General features: G+C 38.2%; 1 long non-coding RNA gene across 1 annotated transcript in view; it reads right to left on the bottom strand.

Moving 5' to 3' along the window:
- Window positions 1-456: 456 nt before the first annotated feature.
- The window catches only part of LOC119873431, a 38,507-nt gene continuing 18,635 nt past the window's right edge, over window positions 457-20,328 (bottom strand). Inside the window, exons 2-3 of the long non-coding RNA XR_005364050.1 lie at window positions 5,398-5,559; window positions 457-510 (exon numbers count right to left, since the gene is read on the bottom strand). This is a non-coding gene — a long non-coding RNA (uncharacterized LOC119873431). The remainder of the gene's footprint in view (window positions 511-5,397; window positions 5,560-20,328) is intronic.

Below are 20,328 nucleotides of genomic sequence, written 5' to 3'. Positions count from 1 at the left end.
GCCCCATATTGGGCATGGAGCCTACTTATATCGGTAAATAAAAGCAGAGTTTGAAACTCCAGCATCCCTTGGTATACCCAGACAGTTCTGTTTCTGAGATAAATAAAAGCCTAGTAAATGAGTCTGACCCTATGCTAGGCTCTGGGAATACAAAATTGAATGAAATCCTCCATCCCCTCAAAGAGCTGAAGGCCTAATGGGATAGTCAGAAATCTGAATAATGGCTCTCAACCCTCTCATGCACCAAAATCAAATAGAGACATATTTATAGCTTGCCGCCCTTGAGATTCAGATACAACTGGCCTAGGACAAAGCCTAGGTATAGTGTTCCTTAAAATCACCCTCAGGGGACTCTGATGACTAAGCCTTGAAGAGAAAGAATTAAAGTCTTTGGATAAAGTAGGGGAGAGGCAATGAATGCAAACAGCTTGTGCTAGGTTATGAGGGTACAAAATACCTTATCACCTTCAAGTTTTGTTGTAAGTTTCTTGCAACTGGAGCTGAGTGTATCTAGAGGAATAGGGGAGCTGATATTAGGTGGGGACAGGCAAGAGCAAGATAATAGAAACCCTCCTGTGATAAGCTATTTAAACTTTTGCCATTTACATAAAGAAAGTTCTCTAAAAACTATAAAGCACAATAATACAAATATAATTTTTTAACTAGTATTAATAGGTAGCAATAGTCTTCTGAGAGGTATATGTTTTGTATCTCCTCCTTACCCTCTGAAATCTCAACCAATATGAAGGACAGATCCATCTGCCTTAAGGCATTGAAAGAGGGAGGTGGTGCAAAATTCTACTGAAGAGAGGATTAAAGGATAAGCCATTTGAAGGAGATAGAGGAAACTAAACTGTAGAGGGACAGCTGAAAAGTTACTTTTTACTTAGTCCACCCATTTTTCACCTCCACCCAGCATTAATGTTACTTTCAGAAGTGCTATGTTTGACTGTGTGGTAGTGAAAGGACCAGCCATCCCTGGAAGTCAAATGGCTTTGGCTCTAGCTTTGGCCCAATCACAAAATAGCTGTGTGTTCTGAGTCCCAGCTTCCTCATCCATAAAAGGAGTTAGTAATTACTAGCCAGCTTTTCTAACATGTTTTGAGTGATTTAAATTAAACTAATATTTACTGAGCTCGTTAGATCTTCTCATGTGAGATAATGAGATAATCTATGGTACAGTGCATTGTAACTTTTAAGTGCCATACAAACGTTAAGAGATAGTCATTGCTAATAAATATAGTAATTTACACAAACCGTTCACCATTTAGGTCAAATTACAGTGCAGTCAAATAATGATGAAGCATATCATTAACTATCTGTTGGATGATTTCTTGTATATAGGTTTTGATTGCAACACGAAGCAAATTACATCTGTTAAGCATTCTTTGCTTGTTGCCCAGAGAGCATGGTTGTCTGCTCATAGTCTTAAACGTTAGAAGGAGTGTTATTTCTCTTAGTTCATCTCAGTGAGTGAGCAAACCAAGTTTTAGCAAATCATGCAGTGAGTCAGTAGTGGAGATGGGCTGTAGAAAGAGTCTCAGAATGGAATTCTGAGACTATTACTTAGCACAGCAGGTCGGTGTGCCTCTGGGGATAATTGAAACTCTCTAAGCTGGCGATGGGGGATCGGGGTGGGGAAGAGACCAACTGTATATTTGATGTTTCACTGAGGTTGGATAATGGATAATTTTAGGACTAACATCTCAACCTCATTCTCTTTAAGCCTCTGGTTGCATTTTGTTGTTTTTTTTGTTTTTTTTTTTGTTTTGTTTTTTTGAATCAGGACATTATTTCAAACAATCGTGGGATTCTGAATTGTTCATTCTTTCCAGAGAAGGGCTCCTAATTTTGCCTCTCTGAGGTTTGTGTTTCTGAAAGTCTGTCTGTGAGAAGGAGGAGAATAAACTTCATCATTAATGTTTGATTTATCATTTAGGGGAAAACTTGCATTATCTTTAAATGGCTGGGTCCAACAACGTATTGGCACAAAATACATGTTGTAAAAAATACCAATATACTAAAGATTTATATGAATTCACTTTTCTGCTTGATGAGAGCAGGCAGTTTCTACCAGGCACGTGGTCTGTGGTTTCCTAGTAATAACCTTTGGCTCTACACTCAGTCAAGCCAGGTTTGAATCTTGGATTTGCTATTTCTTTGCTGTGGCCCCTCATTCTCCTCTCAACTTTTCTTTATCTATAAAATGAAAATGGTAATAATATCTACTACACAGTGTTGTTTGGGGGGAATTAAATGATATCACACATCAAAAGTGGATGACACGTAAGTGCTACAAAATGGTGAGCCCTTATTTTCATCATTCCAGAAGCACTTCACCCTCTAAGTCTCAAACAATAATTTAGAAGTGATAAAACAGAGATGAGGTCTCTGCTCCCTATAGAGAATGTCAATCTGACTTCAAAGTTAGGGTGCAATATATACTAGACTAGCAATAATATATACTTGTCTAAGTACAACACTTGGACATTTTGGGGCCTGGGTTCTAGTCCTACCACTACCATTAGCTGGCTTAATCTTATGATGATGATTCCACTTTCAACATTCCCATCCTTTCTCCATGCATTCTCAGAAGTGGAGAAGACAATGAAGAAAGCAATATGGTTGTAGTGAGTGAATAGTTCTATAGGATGTGTCAGCCCTTTCTTTCATCTGAAGTGACTAATGATATATACCTGTGGCTACAAACCATCCCCAATTTCTGTATCAGTAGCCTCTGCCTTACCATGTGGGGAGAGTTGTGTCTCAGAAAAGTCTCAAGACCTTCTATGAAGACTTAATACCTTTGAAAGAGTCCCAGCTCCCTGGATTGGGTCAGACATTCTTTGTATATCTTGGCCATTTTTATATAGGCCTGAGGATCAAATTGGATCTCAGCCCTGCTGGCACCTTGATCTTGGATTTTCAGTTGCCAGAACAAAGAAGAAAATACATTTCTGTTGTTGAAGTCACCCCATCTATGACATTTTATTATAGCAACCTAGGAAGACTAAGACAACTGGCTTGGACTCTTTGGTACTGGCAGTCTTCTGAACTATGGTTCTATTAATATGTAAACATCTGAGAGCCAAGCTAAGGGTGAATCAAAATTAAACTTCTTAGTCTCAATTTTACCCCATGTCCGTTTCCTTCCTCATCTCAGCACCCCAGACGATAAGATGCATGGCTTTTGAAATTTCCTGAATCATGAACTAGATGGTCAAGATCTTAATATATTGAGTGTTATGAATGTGGAAGCTACAAGGAATGTGATCACTAATGTTTTATTAATGAATATGCAGAAAAGCAGCTAAATTATGGTATTTTAGTAACAGACTTAATTTTCTTCCTCTGTCTTAGGATGTAAAAGTTATCAGCAAATAAGCATTTTGAAGAAGAGAGAAAACAGGGAAATGGTTAAGATTTTGCCCATTTACCCATAAGGCCTGTCAAATTGGAGAGTTTGGCAGATTATGGTAAACAAATTTGTCTTCCAAAAGAGTTCCATAAAGAATGGTGGACCCAAAGGAATTGTAGAGAACCCACACAGGCTCTAGGAGAGTGGAGGCTGAAGGGTTTACCCTTCAATGGAGAATTTATTCTGAAGACACAGGACATAATATAACTGTTGTCCTATTTGGGTTTTCAGTGATACCTAGAAACACTTTCACAAGGGTTTTGGATGCCGCCTCCTCCCCTTTACCATGAATCTTCTAAACCTTTTCCATTTTATCCAGCCATTAACTCTCCTCTCACCCCTAACTCACTTTCATTGGAAGACCTTGCCTCCTACTTCTTCAAGAAAATAACAGTAGAACTTGAGTTTCAGAATCATATTCCCTCTGGCCTCAAATGGCTGTATCCTTTAAACTTTTCATTCTTTTTGCCTCTCCAAAAGAAAATATTGACATTTTCTTTCTAAAGCTGATGCCCCTACCTATGTTTGCAACTTTTCCTCCTCTAAAGCATTGCTCCATCAATTATTCTGTCTGTTGGATATTTCAAACCTCCTCCATTGCTCCTTCCCTTGATCCGACAGACATGTTCAAATATCTACTACCCTTTAAAAATTCAAAATAAAACCTTGTCTCAACCCTGTTCTCCCTAAAGTCACTATCTCTCTCTCTTATTTTTCCCTCTTATCCAGGTTTCTTGAAAGAGTCATGCTTTGTTTTTATATAGTTCTCTCCCATTCTTTTTTTAAATCACAGCATCCTAGCCTCTACTCCAACAATTTAATTGAAATTGCTTTTCCATAGGCCATTAAAAACCTCTAATTGTTAAGCTCATTGGCTGATCCTTTTCCTACCTGGATTTTCTATTGCATTTTATGCTGTTGACTAAGTCCTCTTCTAAAACCATTCCTTCTCTTGGCTTTGGTGACACTGCTCTTAGTTTTCTTCCTACTTTTCTGACAACCATTGCCCTTTTTTGATTCATGTTAATTTACTCAATTATTTAAATAAGAAATTTTTAAGGTAGATCTTTTGCTCTCTACTTACCCTACACACTATTCCTGGTCAGATAATTAATCCTTGTAATTTCAACTATCTCACTTTTGTTTGGATCCTTCTCAAAGATTTAACAATAATTTAAGTGCTTCCAAGCTCCAGGCTTACCCTCCTTTTATATTCCTATGCTAAAACCATCTCAAACTCAACATATACGTTTTTAAACTTGCTTTATTTCCTCCAAGCTTGCTCTCTTGGTATTCTTCATCCAAGTGAGAAACTAGATACATCATTTCCCTTCTTGAAAACTCCTACCACTTTAAAATTTTTGCATTACTGGGACAGAAACTTTTATCCTGGGCATACAATCCACTATGTTCTCCAATATCTCTTCCAAGTAGATATATAGGCTTGTCCATTAGTTCTAGCCAGTAGAGTATGGAAAAAAAGGGGGCTTCTAGGTGGCTCTGTCAGCTAAACGTCCAACTCATGGTTTCAGCTCTGGTCATGATCACAGGGTCATGAGATTAAGCCCTGTATGGGGCTCTGTGCTCAGTGGGGAGTCTGCTCAAGATTCTCTCTCTTTCTCTCTGCCCCTCCTCCATTTGTGAGCACATACTCTCACTCTCTTGCTCTTTCTAAAATAAATAAATCAGGGACAGCCCAGGTGGCTCAGCAGTTTAGTGACACCTTTAGCCCAGGGCCTGATCCTGGAGACCTGGGATCGAGTCCCATGTCAGGCTCCCTGCATGGAGCCTGCTTCTCCCTCTGCCTGTGTCTCTGCCTCTCTCTGTGTGTGTGTGTGTGTGTGTGTGTGTGTGTGTGTCTCGTGAATAAGTAAAATCTTAAAAAATAAAAAAATAAAAAATATAAATAAATAAATAGACAAATAAATAAATAAATAAATAAATAAAATCTTTTTAAAGAAAGAATGAAGTGCCCTTACCTCCAGGGCTGGCTTATAAAAACCTCCTGTACTACACTTTATGGTCTCTTTGCCTCCCCTTCTGCCGGATACATGTTGATGTCCAGGGAATTAAAGATGGCAGGGTCTGCTTCAGTGGGGGCACCACCACAGTCACGCAGAGCAAAAGAACTCTGCCTGCGGCTAAACAAAAACATTCCATTATTTGAATATAACAGTTCCAACAAATAGACTCTACATGTTAACCTAGCACATTTCCATGTTTGCATTCACCTTTGACTATAGCCCAAATTCTGGCAAAACAGAGCTACATAATCTATTCCTTTTTTTAAAAAAAAGATTTTATTATTTATTCATGAGAGACACAGAGAGAGGCAGAGACATAGGCAGAGGGAGAAGCAGGCTCCTCTCAGGGAACCCAATGCGGGGCTCCATCCCCAGATCTGGGATCACGCCTTAAGCCAAAGGCAGACACTCAGTGGCAGAGCCACCCGGTGTCCCTACATAATCTATTGCTAATATACTCTGCCCACTAGATTTCTATCTCCCTTCCTCACATAATCTAGTCTTGATTCAAGCCATACTTGTTTCCTTTCCCTAATTGTACCATGCTCTTTTATACCTTTTACCTCTACATATAAAATATATTTCTGCAACATGGGCATCTCTTTCATATCCTTTCCATTTTGTGTATGCTTATTCACTTTTTTCATACACAATTCAAAGATGTGCTCCCCTATGAAGCTGTCTCTAATTCTTTAGATGAATTTCTGTCTCCTCTATGTTCCCATAACTCTTTATCACATAGTTTTATTTACCACATGAATCAAAATTATTTATACTCCAATGTCTCCATGAAATTTTGAGTACATTTTAAGCAGGAAATTTATTTTTGCTTTCCTAGAAGATAGTATACTATCTGGAATACTTGGTACTCCAAGAAGTAAAAGAATAACCAAAGTAACATATTTTTTTTAAAAATCAAATTCCTGGGATTAAGTAGTGTTTACTGGCTTTGTAGTATTCCTAGAAAAAAATAACATAATTACTCAATTTTATTTTTAAGTTTTGTAAAAGACATGACTATTCCTAGAATTAAGAAACCACATGTCATGAATGTGATATGAAAAAAGGTAGGATGAGGGCCACCTGAGTGGCTCAGTCAGTTAGATGGTGGCTGTCTTTGGCTCGGGTCATGGTCCCAGGGGGACCATGGGACTGATGCTGCATTGGGCTTTCTCTTCTGCTCCCTGTTCTGTTTAACTGACGCTGCTTCTTCTCCCTCTCCCCCTGCCTGCCACTCCCCCTGCTCTTCTTCTCTCTCTGTCCCTCTCCGTCAAATGAATGAAATCTTTTTTTTTTTTAAAAAGGAAAAAAAAAAGAAAAAGGGTTAATTGAAAAAGAAGAACACAGCTGTGCCCTTACAAAAAGGGACAAGTAGTGTAACTCTTGTGGAAAAAGAGGGATCAACATTGAAACGATTTGGAAAAGTTTACAAAAATGCAGCAAGGAAAGCTGTGAGTCCAAGACTCATGAAGTCTTAACATCTTCCCCAAAATATACAAGAAATATTTATGGACCTGAAGGAGAGGAAAATAGAAGGGTCTTGTTGATAAAAATAGAATAAAGGTAAAGGTCCATTTCAGGAAGCAGTGAAGAGAAATATCATAGCGACTCTTGAGCAATATAATATGACAATAGCAGAAACAAGTGTCCTTCTGGTGCAGAAAGACAGAGGGAAGATTTGCTTTACAAAACTCAGCCCTGGCTATAGTTTACAAAGAAAAAAAAAATAAGAAGAGGGTAGAACAATAAACATAACCGGGAATACCAGAGATAATTTGAAGAGGAGGTTCATGCTTGAGAAGCTTGGGTCTTAGATTAACTGGGCCTGCAGGAAATGAGAAGCAGAAAAGGAATTAAGAGAAATGTCAGAGGGGAAGAAAAGAGGGATGCCAAGGAGGCTAGGTGCTTGTGGGGACTGAGTCCCTAGCAAACTACTGCACAGGTAACAGAAGATTAGAGAAGATGAGTGCCTGTGTGGCTCAGTGGTTGAGCATCTGCCTTTGGCTCAGGGTGTGATCCTGGGGTCCTGGGATCGAGTCCCATATCAGGTTCCCTATAGGGAGCTTGCTTCTCTGCCTCTCTCTGTGTCTCTTGTGAATAAATAAATAAAATCTTAAAAGAAAATAAAGAAGACTAGAGAAGTTTAGAGTTATAACCTACTGAGCTCTGGGGACAACACTAGGTCTATACAAATCAGTGGGAGTGTTTTTTTGTTTTGTTATATTTTCTCCCCCCACAATGGGACTAACTTGATACTTGGAATTATCAAAGAGAGAAGAAAGAGCAGTACAGTGCATTGTTTAAAACAAGGCTTTAAGAGACAGGAATTCAGAGTAAGAAAATGTATACTAGGTAATAGAAGCATCAGAATTATAAATATTCATAAAAGGAAAACAGCATTTAGAGATAAAGCACTTCTCTGAATTGGGTTGAGAGGGCAATGTTAGGAGGGGATTATTAATTCAGTGGCCAAAGAAATATGTATGTAAGAGCCAAACCTCTAGAAAATAAGTCCAAAACGAAAGGACTGCACAAGATAAATGGACTACATTTATGTCGTATGCCATTTAACAAGAAGTTAAAGATATTTCCTTTTACAGAAAAAAACACACAAAAAATGACAACCCACAACTGATTCCTCTAGAGCTGGGATATGTGTTGAACTATAAGAACACTATGTGAATTGCTTTTGGAATAACGATAAATGCTAGCAAAAGATAGCAAAAGATTGATGGGGGCGATGATGATAAAAGCAATGTTTTCTTTTCAAGATGGCCAAAAAAGGTTGGGTCACCGCACAAACTGATAGGGGTGTTCTCAGGGAAGGAGTGATGACCAAGGATTATATTAGGCTGAATGTGATCATCAGAGAAAATATATTTGTTTTGGACCCCCTATTAGGGAGACTGCATAGAGCAGCAGCCTGTAAAAGGCATCAAAGACAAGGAGACCTAAAGTTAAGACTGGTTCTTCATCTTCCAAGCTCGGAGATCTTTGAGGGTCTAACTGACATCCCACTAGAGTATGAGTTCCATGAAAACAGAAACTTGGACTTGGTTGGCATTACCCACTGCTATATTTCTGGAGCCTTGAACAGTACCTGCTACATATAAGGTACTCAATACATATGTATGGAACCGACAAATATACTTGGCCATTTAATTTCAAAGACAGATGATGGACTCAGTTTCTCTGCAGTTCATAATCTGATATTGAGACATTGACTCCCATTAACCTAATGCATCTTAATTATAAAAAAATAATTTCACCAACTTCAAGAGTTTGGGTTAGGATTCAGTGAAAAAACTTTCATATGAATACATACCCAGCAAGGCATATAGATATTGAATACTAGTTTTTGTCTTCTTTAATTCAGAATGTGTTAAACACTCATCACATGCCAGGAATTCTACTCATAAGAGAGATATAATAATGAGGCAAACAGACAGGGCATCTCTCCTGCTTGAGCTTCTAGAATAGTGAGGCGATGACTATGTTCATAAATATCCACTAAGACAAGAGCTATGTGGCAAGAGCATAGGGAACAGAGAAGATGCAAGATAGACACAGATTTCATTTAAAGGGTCAATGAGATCTTCCCTGAGAAAACAGAATTGGAGGCCAGATCTGAAGAAATAGTCATCATCATCGCCCGGATAAAGAAGGATGCATGAGAAAACTCGTAGGCAGTGTGTAAAGGTCCAGAGGAAGGGGGAAACATGAGAGATTTGGGAGGATGATCTAAGGCCAGAAGGGCTGGAAAACAGATAACAAAGGAGGAAATGGCAAAATAAAGCTGAAGAGATAAGCATGGGTAAATTCATGATCGGATCTTGGTTAACCTCTCTGATAATTTCTGAACCATCTCAAATAAGCAATCCCACACTGAAGGATTCTTGCTCTTTGGAAAACTTTGCTCTGTTTATACCTCCTGTCTTCCTTGATGCTACCTCCCCTTAAAATTGCTTTGACCAACTCCTCTCCCCCTCCCATATTTTGACTGAAATATCAACATATAACATATGTAAGTATAAGATGTATGCCACTCTTCTTTTATACTAAAGTACTTTGCCTTCAAAACTCAGCCAAGTGTCTCCCCCTGATGCCCCAGCCTCATTTAAATAATAACCTTTCCTCCATGAGACTCATGCATAATTTACTTGAGGATGACATCACATTGCACTGAGATGATTCTCTCTACACCCTCCCTTCTAGACTCTAAATTCTTTGAGGAAAGACAATGTTTCATGTAACTTCTTTTCCCCACACTAGCTGGAACAAAGGAGGCACCCAGTAAAGGGAGGCTGGATGAATTTACAGACAGATGAATGTTATGCCTTCTACTTAGGCAACTTTATTTTGTATGGAATAAAGAACATTGTAAGGGGGCTCATGGTAGCTTTCAAATGAAGGGGGAAGCTTCTGGTATCAGGTGAGAATGGTGCCTAGAATAACTGTGAACTGTGTTCCCCAATTCCAATGCAGGGAAATGATAAAAGTGATAAAGATCATTTTGGAGATTTTTCATCATTTGAATAGGAAGAAATAATTACCAAATTTCAAAGATATTATGCAACCAACATCTCCCTTCCACCCCCATATTGCAGCCAAGGAACCACAGAAAGGCAGACTTAAAAGTCATACTCAGGCTTCCAAGCTAGGACATGAAAAGTTTGTAAGTCTCCCCTCTATCCTAAAAAGTAAAAAGCTAAACAAATTGGGAAAGCAACAGCTCTTATAGATCTGTAAGAGAAGATCACAAAGTGAACCACTTTACCCCCCAAAACAGGTGAGTATGGAGAAGCACTATTTACTGGAGCAGAAATCTCTGCAGGAACCAGTATAAGGAAAGAAAAACATGAGTTCTCATGGATGAATTGCAGGATACTCAGTGTGGACAAGTCTGAGGTAAAAACTCCTCAGAGAGATATCCCACACTTTTGTGAGTGTTACTGATGCTCCACCAGGTTCTTATGGTGAATGTCAGAGAAAAAATCACCTCCTGCTTCCATAGGGTGAGGGCAAAAGGAACCATTTTTGAAATATGTGTGGTGTTTGGTCCTTCCTAATTAGCTCTGCCCTCAGGAAAAACTAGTTAACCAAAGCCTAACCTGCTAGAGTTTTGTGAGAGCCTACCTGACCTGAGGGAAGTGAAAAACTCAACACCAGCCATCTCTAGCCTTCCAGTGAAAGAAGGGGAACATGCAACTCCAGTCCACTCTAGCCATCTTGTCCCTCTAAAAGGGAAGGGGAAGCTGAGAAGCACGTGACTTAACCAATAAAATACAGAGTCCAATAAAATACAGAGACTTAACCATAGGATTATAAAATACGTCCCCTCTACCCATACCTCACCACCACATTCCTGAAGGCCTATTTACTGCAATTCGTTTTATCCAGTATATCGTGTCCAGCTGTCAACAAAAAAATGACAAGGCAGCTAGACTTGATTCAAATTAAAAATGTCTACTTTGAGAAAGATATTGTCAATAGAATAAAACACACACACACACACACATACACAGACTGGGAGAAATATCTGATAAAGGATTGTTATCCAAAACATACAAAGAACTCTTAAAACACCACAAGATAAAAATCCAATTAAATAATAGGTCAAAAGCCTTAGCAGACACCTCACCAGAAGATGATACAGAGATGGTAAACGTATAAAATATGCTCCACATCATACATCATCAGGGAATTGTAAATTAAAACGAGATAGCACAATATACATAGCACGATGACATAACATGGCCCAAATCCAGAACACTGCTAACCCTAAATGCTGACAAGGATGTGGAGCAATAGAAACTCATTCATTGCTGGGGGAGGTAGGGAATGCAAAATGGTACAGCCACTTCAGAAGACAGTTTGGTGGTTTCTTAGAAAATTAAACATACTCTTGTCATACAACCTAGCAATTGTGTCCCTTGGTATTTACCCAAAGGAATTGAAGATTTATGTGTACACAAAAATCTGCATTTGTATGCCTATAACAGCTTTATTCAAACTTGCCAAAATTTGGAAGCAACCAAGATGTATGGATAAACTGTGGGACAATCAGAAAATGGAATACCATTCAAAGCTAAAAAGAAATGATATAATAAGCCATGCAATTATATGGAATAACCTTAATATATATATTTAAGGTTCTTAATGTATTAAGAAAAATAGATAAAATCAGTAAGTGAAAGAATCCAATCTAAAAAGACTACCAAAAAATAAAAAATAAAAAAAAAATAAAAAGACTACCTATGGCATGATTCCAACTAGATGACATTTTGTAAAAGGCAAAAGTATCAATACAATAAAAAGATCAATGATTAACAAGAGTTGGGGGTGAGGGTGAATAAGGTGGAGCACACAGGATTTTAGGGCAGTGAATATATTCTTCATGATACTATAATGATGGATGCATGTCATTATACATCTGTCCAAACCCACAGAATATACAACAAGCCCATACAATGTATGGGCTTTGGGTGATGTCACGGTAGGTTTATCAGCTGTAACAAATGTACCACTCTGGTGGAGGATATTGATGATAGGGAAGTCAATGCACATGCAGAAGCTGAGAATAAATGAGAAATCTCTATACATTCTCAATTTTTGCTGTGCACCAGTAATTGCTCTAGAAAATAAATTTTATTTTTTAAAAAAGGCACATTCAACTCAAGGCCATTCTTTTTGCATCCTTTACTAAGAACTCAAAGTGAGGGCCAAGCAATTCCTTTAGTTATAGTGGGTCCCTGCAGTCATTTAGAACCAGGTGTTTTCATAGTTAGGATATTGCACACTGATGGCTCAAGGCACATTCTGTGGCCTCACCTCTCACCTTCACATCTGTGCATCAAACCTCACACAAACGTTACCTTGTTTGCAACTAGTCAAAGTATGCTTAAGGTTTTTGGTTTTGTGGGGTTTTTTTTTTGTTTCTTTTTTTGCTTCTTCCCTTAAGAAGTGTGCTTTTTGAAGTCATAATTCTTACCTCATTTAAGTGGGAAATGATATGCTGAATTTACCACACCTGAGATCATAAGAAAAATACATAAAATCAGAAAGTATACTTCACCTTTGTTGGTGACAATTATTTTTTCTGATGTTAAGGAACTCCTGTGAAAATAAAAACCTATTTGGAAAGAATTATAATCAATAGAATATAATTAGGAACAATGTTCATATCTAAGAACAGGGTAAGATAAGTAAAAGGACATGCTGACTAATTAAGCTATTTGTTGACAATAATGGTTATGAGGAATTCCTATGATATAAATGAAATATATATGAATATATATATTCATTCACTTATTCAGCAAATCCACACCATGTCTGAGTACCCACTCTGTCCCTATGATAGTTGATGGGATTCAGCAATAAATAAAACAGCCCTGATCTCTGAAGCCATGGTGCTTACAATCAATGTCAGTAGTTCTCAAAGTGTGGTCTGTGGGTCAGTAGTATCAGCATCACCTGGAACTTGTGAGAAATGCAAATTTTTGAATCATCAACCAAAACTGTTCTATCAGAAATTTGGGAGATGGAGCTCAGTAGCCTGTGTCTTAGCAAATCTCTCCCATGATTCTGATGCAAGCTTGATTTGAGAATCCCTGGTCCAGCAAAAAAGACAAACATTAAGCAAAGCTATTCATGGTAATTAAATCAAGTATCATAAGAGAAGAGTAAGAAATTGTAAGGGAGGTTACCAGAACAGGATATAAAGTATTTACCTCTTTGGAGATTCAAAGACAGCTTCCCTGAAGAATTGATTGGAATAAAAGTGGGCCATTGTATAGAAGGATGGATAATGGATAGACATGTGACAAAGCAAGCATAATAATTTGTTAGGGGTAGAATCTTGGTGGTAGGTATACAGATGTTTACTGTAACATTTTTCAACTTTTGAGAATTTTCACTGTTTAATTTTGAAGAAAATGGGAGCGTGCTTTCAGTAGTATTAGAGATGGTGAAAGGCTGAGTGAAAGCATTCTTGATACAGGAACATATTCCATGCTACTTCATCCTCATTCATCTGTCAAGTTTTATAAGTCTCATGATAATTGAAAGAAGGACATTGTGGCTGGAATGTAGTGCTAAAGGGGAAATAGGCATGACAAGGTCAAGACTAGAGGTCAACAGTTTTGACAGTATACGTTTGAATCAGAAAGGCTAATTTGAATCAGAAAGGTTAATTTTCACGATGTATTACTAGTTCACACTTTTTATTGCTGAGTAGTATTGAATTATATGAACGTACCAGTTTTCTTATTCAGTCTCCTGTGGATAGACATTTGGATTGCTTCCAGTCTTTGATTATTATAAATAAAGCTGCTATGAACACTTATATTCAAGTCTTTAGTGGATGTGTGATTTCATTTCCCTTAGACTATAATTGCTGAGTCATAGAATGGATAAATCTAAAAAACTGCTGAACACTTTAGCAGTTTTCTGAAGCAGTTGTGCCATTTTACACCTCCACCAACAGTGTTTAAGATTCTAGTTGTTCCATATACATGCCAAAGTTTTCATTTTAATCATACTACTGGGTATATAGTGGTATCTTATTTGTTTTAATTTGCATTTCCTTGATGACTAATGATGTTGGACAGTTTTTCATATATTTATTGACCACAGTAGTATCTTCTTTTGTGAAGTGTCTCTTCAATCTTTTGCTAATTAAAAATTATTTGAGAAAGAGAAAAAGAGAGAGTGTGTGTGCATGGGGGGGGGGGGGATACTAGGGCATAGGGGGAGAGGGAGAGTCCTAAGCAGATTCTATGCTGAGCTTGACATGAGGCTCCTTCTCACGATCCTGAGATCACAACCTGAGCAGAAACAAAGAGTCAGATGCTTAATGGACTGTGCCACCCAGGTGCACCTCTTTTCCCATTTTTAATTGGGTTGTTTTTCTTATTAATGAGTTGTAGGACTTCTTTGTATATTCTAGATACAAGCCCTTTATCAAATATATGTATTGTGAATATTTTCACCCAACCTATGCTTTGCCTGTTTGTTTTCTTGATGTGCAGGGGTTTTTAACTTTGGTGAAGTTCAGTTTATCAATATATTCCTTTTAGTTCCTGTGTTTTCTGGATTATTTCCTAAGGGGGGGGAAAGAAAAGGTAGGTGGTGGTTTTCAATGTTGTGGTGTGTTATTTGAAAAGTTTTATAGATAATAGCTTTTATGTTTAGATATATGTTATAGCTCAAATAAATTATATGACATAAAGTATGTGTTGAGTTTCATTTTTCCCATGCAGATATCCAGTTGCTCCAGCACCATTTATGAGAACACTTTCATTATCCATTGAATTTCTATGGCACCATTGTATTTTTCCAAATATATGTGGGTCCATTGCTAGAGCTTCTATTCTACTTCATAGATTTATAGATATAGATATTTTTTTGACAATATCAAGTTTCCTTGATTACATCAGCTTTATGGTAAATCTTAAAATCAGATAGCCTAAGTACTCCAAATTTTCGTTCCCAAGACTTTTTAGGGGTTGATTCTAGGGTCCTGTACATTTCCATGTGAACTTTAGAAAAAATTCTTTAAATTTTTCTTTGTGGAAAGGTTTTAAAATTTGAATTAAGTTTTTTAAATAGATAATAGACCGTTCTAATTAAACAAAAAATTTCTTCTAATGACAGCTCTGGTACATTGTGCTTTTCAAATAACTTTTTTCATTTTATCTAAGTTGCTGGATTTATTACCATAAATTTCTCATACTAACCTTCCCCTTATACTCTTTTCAATGTTCTAGAATTTGTGATGATGTCTTATCTTTCATTTTTTATATTGGTAGTTTATGTTTTCTATCATTTTTTTCTTACTCTTGTTATGCTTTATCAATTTTATTAAACTTTTCAAAGAACAATTTTTAAAATTTTGTTGATTTTCTCAATTGCTTGTCCATTACCTATTTTATTGATTTCCACACATATATTATTAAAGACTTTCTTCCATTTACCTCGAATTTAATTAGCTTTCCTTTTTCTAGCTTCTTAAAATGGGATCACAGATCATTGATTTTATATTTTCTTCATTCTAATATGTTCATTTAAAATTTACATTTCCCTCAGTTTCTTACCATACATTTTGACATACTGAGTTTTCATTTTTATTCTTTAGAAATATATTCTAATTTCCCTAATCATTTTTTATTTGACCCATGGGTTACTCTATAGTGAGTTGTTTAATTTCCTAATATTTGAGGGTTTTTCAGATATCTTTCTATTATTGATTCCAAAATAATACCATTGTGCTAAGAAAATATTCTTTTTTTAAAAAGATTTTATTTATTTAACAAACACACAGAGAGAGAGACAGAGAGAGAGAGAGAGAGAAAGCATGCAAGTAGGTGAAGTGGCAGGCAGAGGAAGAGGGAGAAGCAGACTCTCCACTGAGCAGGCAGCCGAATGTGGAACTCAATCCTGGGACCCTGGGATCATGACCTGAGCCAAAGGCAGATGCTTAACTGACTGAGCCACCCACATGCCCCCAAAATATTCTAAGTATTATCTTGCTCCTTTAAAACATATTGAGATTTTTTATGGCCTACCATACAGTATATCTTATTAGGCATTTGATGTACACTTGAGCAAGAAGATTAATTTCTTACTCACTTTATCACTGGTCATTTACAGCTTTGTCACACATCATTATCATCCTGAGACCCAGCTTGATGAAGCAATCTCTGTCTAGGGCATTGCTGGTCTCATGCCAAAGGAAATGGAGAATATTTCAAAGCATCCCCTAGCTCTTAAAACTTCAACCTAGAAAGGACATGTACTACTTTAGTTAACATTCACTGACTAAAGAAATGTAACATGGCTATTTCTGATGTCATTCAGAAAGGGATGTGTAATCCTGCAACAAAGAACACTAAGTAATCTTAACACAGACGAAATCCATGCCAAGGACATGTTTGTCTTAAATAACCTGTGGATACTATCTCCAAGTACTTTTCTAACCAGTTTACTTCTCTGCATTTCCAATGCCAAACTGTCTTCCAAACCAGTCTTGTGGCTCCTCTGGACAGCAGCAAGAAACCTCTTAATAGATCTATCTACATCCACTCTCGCTTCATGACAGCAGTTAGAATATTTGACAAAAATCTGAGCATGCCACATACATTCTATTCCCATCAAATCCATCACTGTCCACCAGCTCCTGCTTTTTAAAACTTCTTAATAACTTCCCATTACACTTAAGTTAAAAGGCAACCTTTTCATGTGTTCCACACAACTCAGGAGAGCTCAGCCTCTGTCTACCACTTCAGGCTTATCTCTAACCACTCCTGCCCTCACTCAGCAAGCAGTCTCATGACTCTCAGTGCTTTGAATACACCAAGCTCTTCATAGTGCCATGGACTTTGCACAGGCTGTTGCTGCAGTCTGGAATGTCCTTTCCTCCATTCTTCACCCAGCTCACGTTCACATCCATATTAGGCTCCCCTCTTTCCCTTATTCTTTTTTTTTTTTAAGATTTTATTTATTTATCCATGAGAGACAGAGAGAGAGGCAGAGACACAACACAGGCAGAGGGAGAAGCAGGTTCCTCACAGGAAGCCCGATGCGGGACTCGATCCTGGAACCCTGGGATCCCACCCTGAGCCAAAGACAGATGCTTAACCACCGAGCCACCCAGGCGTCCCCCACTTCCCTTATCCTTGAGCATATTTTTACTTTGCTCACACCAGCTATCATGTTTGTAGTTCTATATTTATTTGCATGGAAATTATTTTGTTCCCTTCATGGACCATAGAACTGAATTAATCCTATTGCTCAGTTCAAGAGTATAATTATCTATGGTCCATGCCAGACAATTCTTTTTTTTTCCTTTTATCCTTCATCATTTTTTTCACTCATTTCCCCCTCAGTTCATCTTACCCCCTAACCATAGTTCATTTTAAGGGTGTATTTTCAATTTTCGCTGCATATATTAATTTATACAAACACACATGTGCACGCACACACACACAGCATGTTATGAGTGTTCATGATTATTGTCTTCCTCACTCAGTGTTAAATGTCAGAGCTCTGTCTGTTGCTGTGGACTACCAAGCTCTCTACTTGTGGCTAACCCCTTGTGGTATTATCACTTTACGGTGAAGAAAACAAAATGAAGCTGAGCAGTGTCTTAAGTCTTCCTAGGTGGGGCTTTGTAGATCCATGAACAGAGTCTAGCTTTGTTTCACTTCAATGTCAGCACTTAAATGTCCTTTTCTACCAAGTCACTTTTTCTGTCACTATATCCTTATCAGAGATACAAAATGTTTCAGAAATGTGGTATCGGAGAGGTCAGATGACTTGACCAAGTGGTAGACTTAGACTTAAAATTGACATCCTTCTCGTTCTTATGTAGCTCTCTCTGGTCACCTGCATGTAGCCAGTGCTTCCTAAAACATTAAACTCTAGGTCTCATTTCCTCCTCTGATTTTAATTTTTTTTTTTTTTATGATAGTCACACACAGAGAGAGAGAGAGAGGCAGAGACATAGGCAGAGGGAGAAGCAGGCTCCATGCACCAGGAGCCCGACGTGGGACTCGATCCCGGGTCTCCAGGATCGCGCCCTGGGCCAAAGGCAGGCGCCAAACCGCCGCGCCACCCAGGGTTCCCCCTCCTCTGATCTTAGAATCCAGGCTTCTTTTTCCCCTCCAGAAGCCAACTGCAGAAACTTACTGAAAACCCCAAGCCGTGTGCCAGCTCTCAGCTTTGTGTAAAGCTTTCCTGTTTGCCCAGCCTCAAACCAGCTATTTGGAGTTGGCAAAGCTGTTTACTTTCAAGCCTCCATTGTCAATAGATCAAGTAGAAACATTGATAACTCAATGAAGCTCTGGGCAGCCTGCCCGTCAGGAACATCAACATGATACATTTCTATGTACAGGAAGATTTACCCCTGGAACCTAAGCAAACAGGAATTCCTGATTTTGATCCAGAATGAATATTAGTGCTGTCCACCCCCATACTTGCCAGGGCAGTGAGGAAGCTGTGCAAACATCTATCTTGGCTAAAATAGCCTTTTGGACCTTGTAGGGCACTAATGGGCTTGGGGCTTAATAGGCATGAAAAAAACAGCTTACAGGGACTGGAGCTGAGATTCTCAAATGATGGGTGAGGGAAGCTACAGCTCTCCCTTCCTTGACAATTATTTATTGAGTGTCTACTGTATGGCAGGCACTGCTTTAGAAATGAGGGATGTTCAGAATAGAATACAGAGGCCCTATGCTCAATGTTGTCACAGTCTAGTGGGAGAAATAAGTAAAGCAAGCAAAGGAAGAAAAGCAACCATGGCAATGCTGTGAAATCCCCTCCAGTGACTAAGATCCGAGTCCTGCCTGACAAAGGTAAACCTCACAGAGGAACACAGAAGAGTTACTATTCCTGAAGGCCACTTAAATATGTTCTGAACACTTCAGCAAGCCAAATGGAGGCAGATCACAAAGCTAGAGCAGGCGTGGGACTGGCACTGAATGGAGATGCTGCCTCCTCGGTGAGACATTCTGGAAATTAACCTGCAAGGAGTTGTAGAAAACACATTAAAGTTTCCTCTTCCACAATTCTCTTATCTATAAAACCAACATACTTGGGTTACTCCTTTTGTGGAGTGGCTTGCTTACTCAAGCAAGCCACTTGAGATGACTCACCAAGAAGTATTACATAGACCTAAGTTTGTCTGTGTATCTATTTCCTTGTTATTCTGACATCTGGTTTCTATCAGGTGTTTTCTAGGCATGTTTCCCTTTGCCCTGATCCTCTTCTAAACATTAGTGTCACTTACCACTGCTTCTCTGTCTCTGCCTGCTCTTTCTATTAGGTTTTCTATTAGGTTTTAATCATTCCCTTCATAGAGAAGGCCAAGTTTTGAAATTAGGGATATAATACAAGTTTTTTGCTAGATAACTGTTAACATGTTCACCCTAGCAATTTATTTTATAATGAAACATTGTGTTTTAGAAAGATGATACACCTTTTGGGCTTCAAGATTTATACTCTTTTGATTATTGCATTTTAATTACTATTCTCAACCTCCGTAGGACACACAGCTACCTCTTCTAGAGGAAACTAAATTAAACACTGATATGCCTAACTAGGGCTGCTGTCTACAGTTGCCTAGATTATTATCGGGGATGCTATTCACATCATCATCTGATGAAAGACATCTTGCAATTATGCAGTGCACAACTTGGGCAGCCATTAGACATGACAGCCTACTTACTTTAGCAGAACTCTGCTATAAAATTAAGGAATTGAATATGATAATATCTAATGAAGAGATTGAATGTGATGAGAACTAAGATTTCTTCCTGTTCTAATGTATCTGATGCTAGGAATTCTATGCGCTTGAAATAAATAGCCTGAAATTCTGTTTTATGCACAGCATTGAATCTAGAAGACTAAAGAGCACTACGACAGCATCGGTCATGAAACTGAAGGCCAGATGTAGGACTGAGCTGCCCCTTTGCATGTCTAAGAGTCTACATAGGTATTTAGCCAACTCCTGATGTCGCAAGCTAGATAAGAAGTAAATACCAACAGGACAAGGTCAGTGGTTTGGTTTTGGCACTGAGAAAATGGAGTGACATAAGTGAAATGGGTATGTAATAAGCAGGATATTCCACTCAGCAGAAGTATTCACAAGTTATTGCTCTTGTTGGATTACTTCTCCGTCTCTCTCACTAGACTCCCACAACGAGAGCAGAACTCTTTATTCAATGTCCACCATTTTCCCCTCTGCCTGGATCTTTCCTCTACATTAACAATGAACATTGGCTTATTAAGCATCTGGGAATCCTGCAGTGACTAAACTGATCTCTTCTGCTTACGTTACTGTTTCCAGATTAATATGGTCACAGAATCACTTTTTCACCAACCATGCTT

The sequence above is a fragment of the Canis lupus genome, chromosome 9 (assembly GCF_011100685.1).
Source record: "Canis lupus familiaris isolate Mischka breed German Shepherd chromosome 9, alternate assembly UU_Cfam_GSD_1.0, whole genome shotgun sequence".
NCBI classification, from domain to species: domain Eukaryota; kingdom Metazoa; phylum Chordata; class Mammalia; order Carnivora; family Canidae; genus Canis; species Canis lupus.
This window is presented reverse-complemented; position numbering and strand designations above follow the sequence as displayed.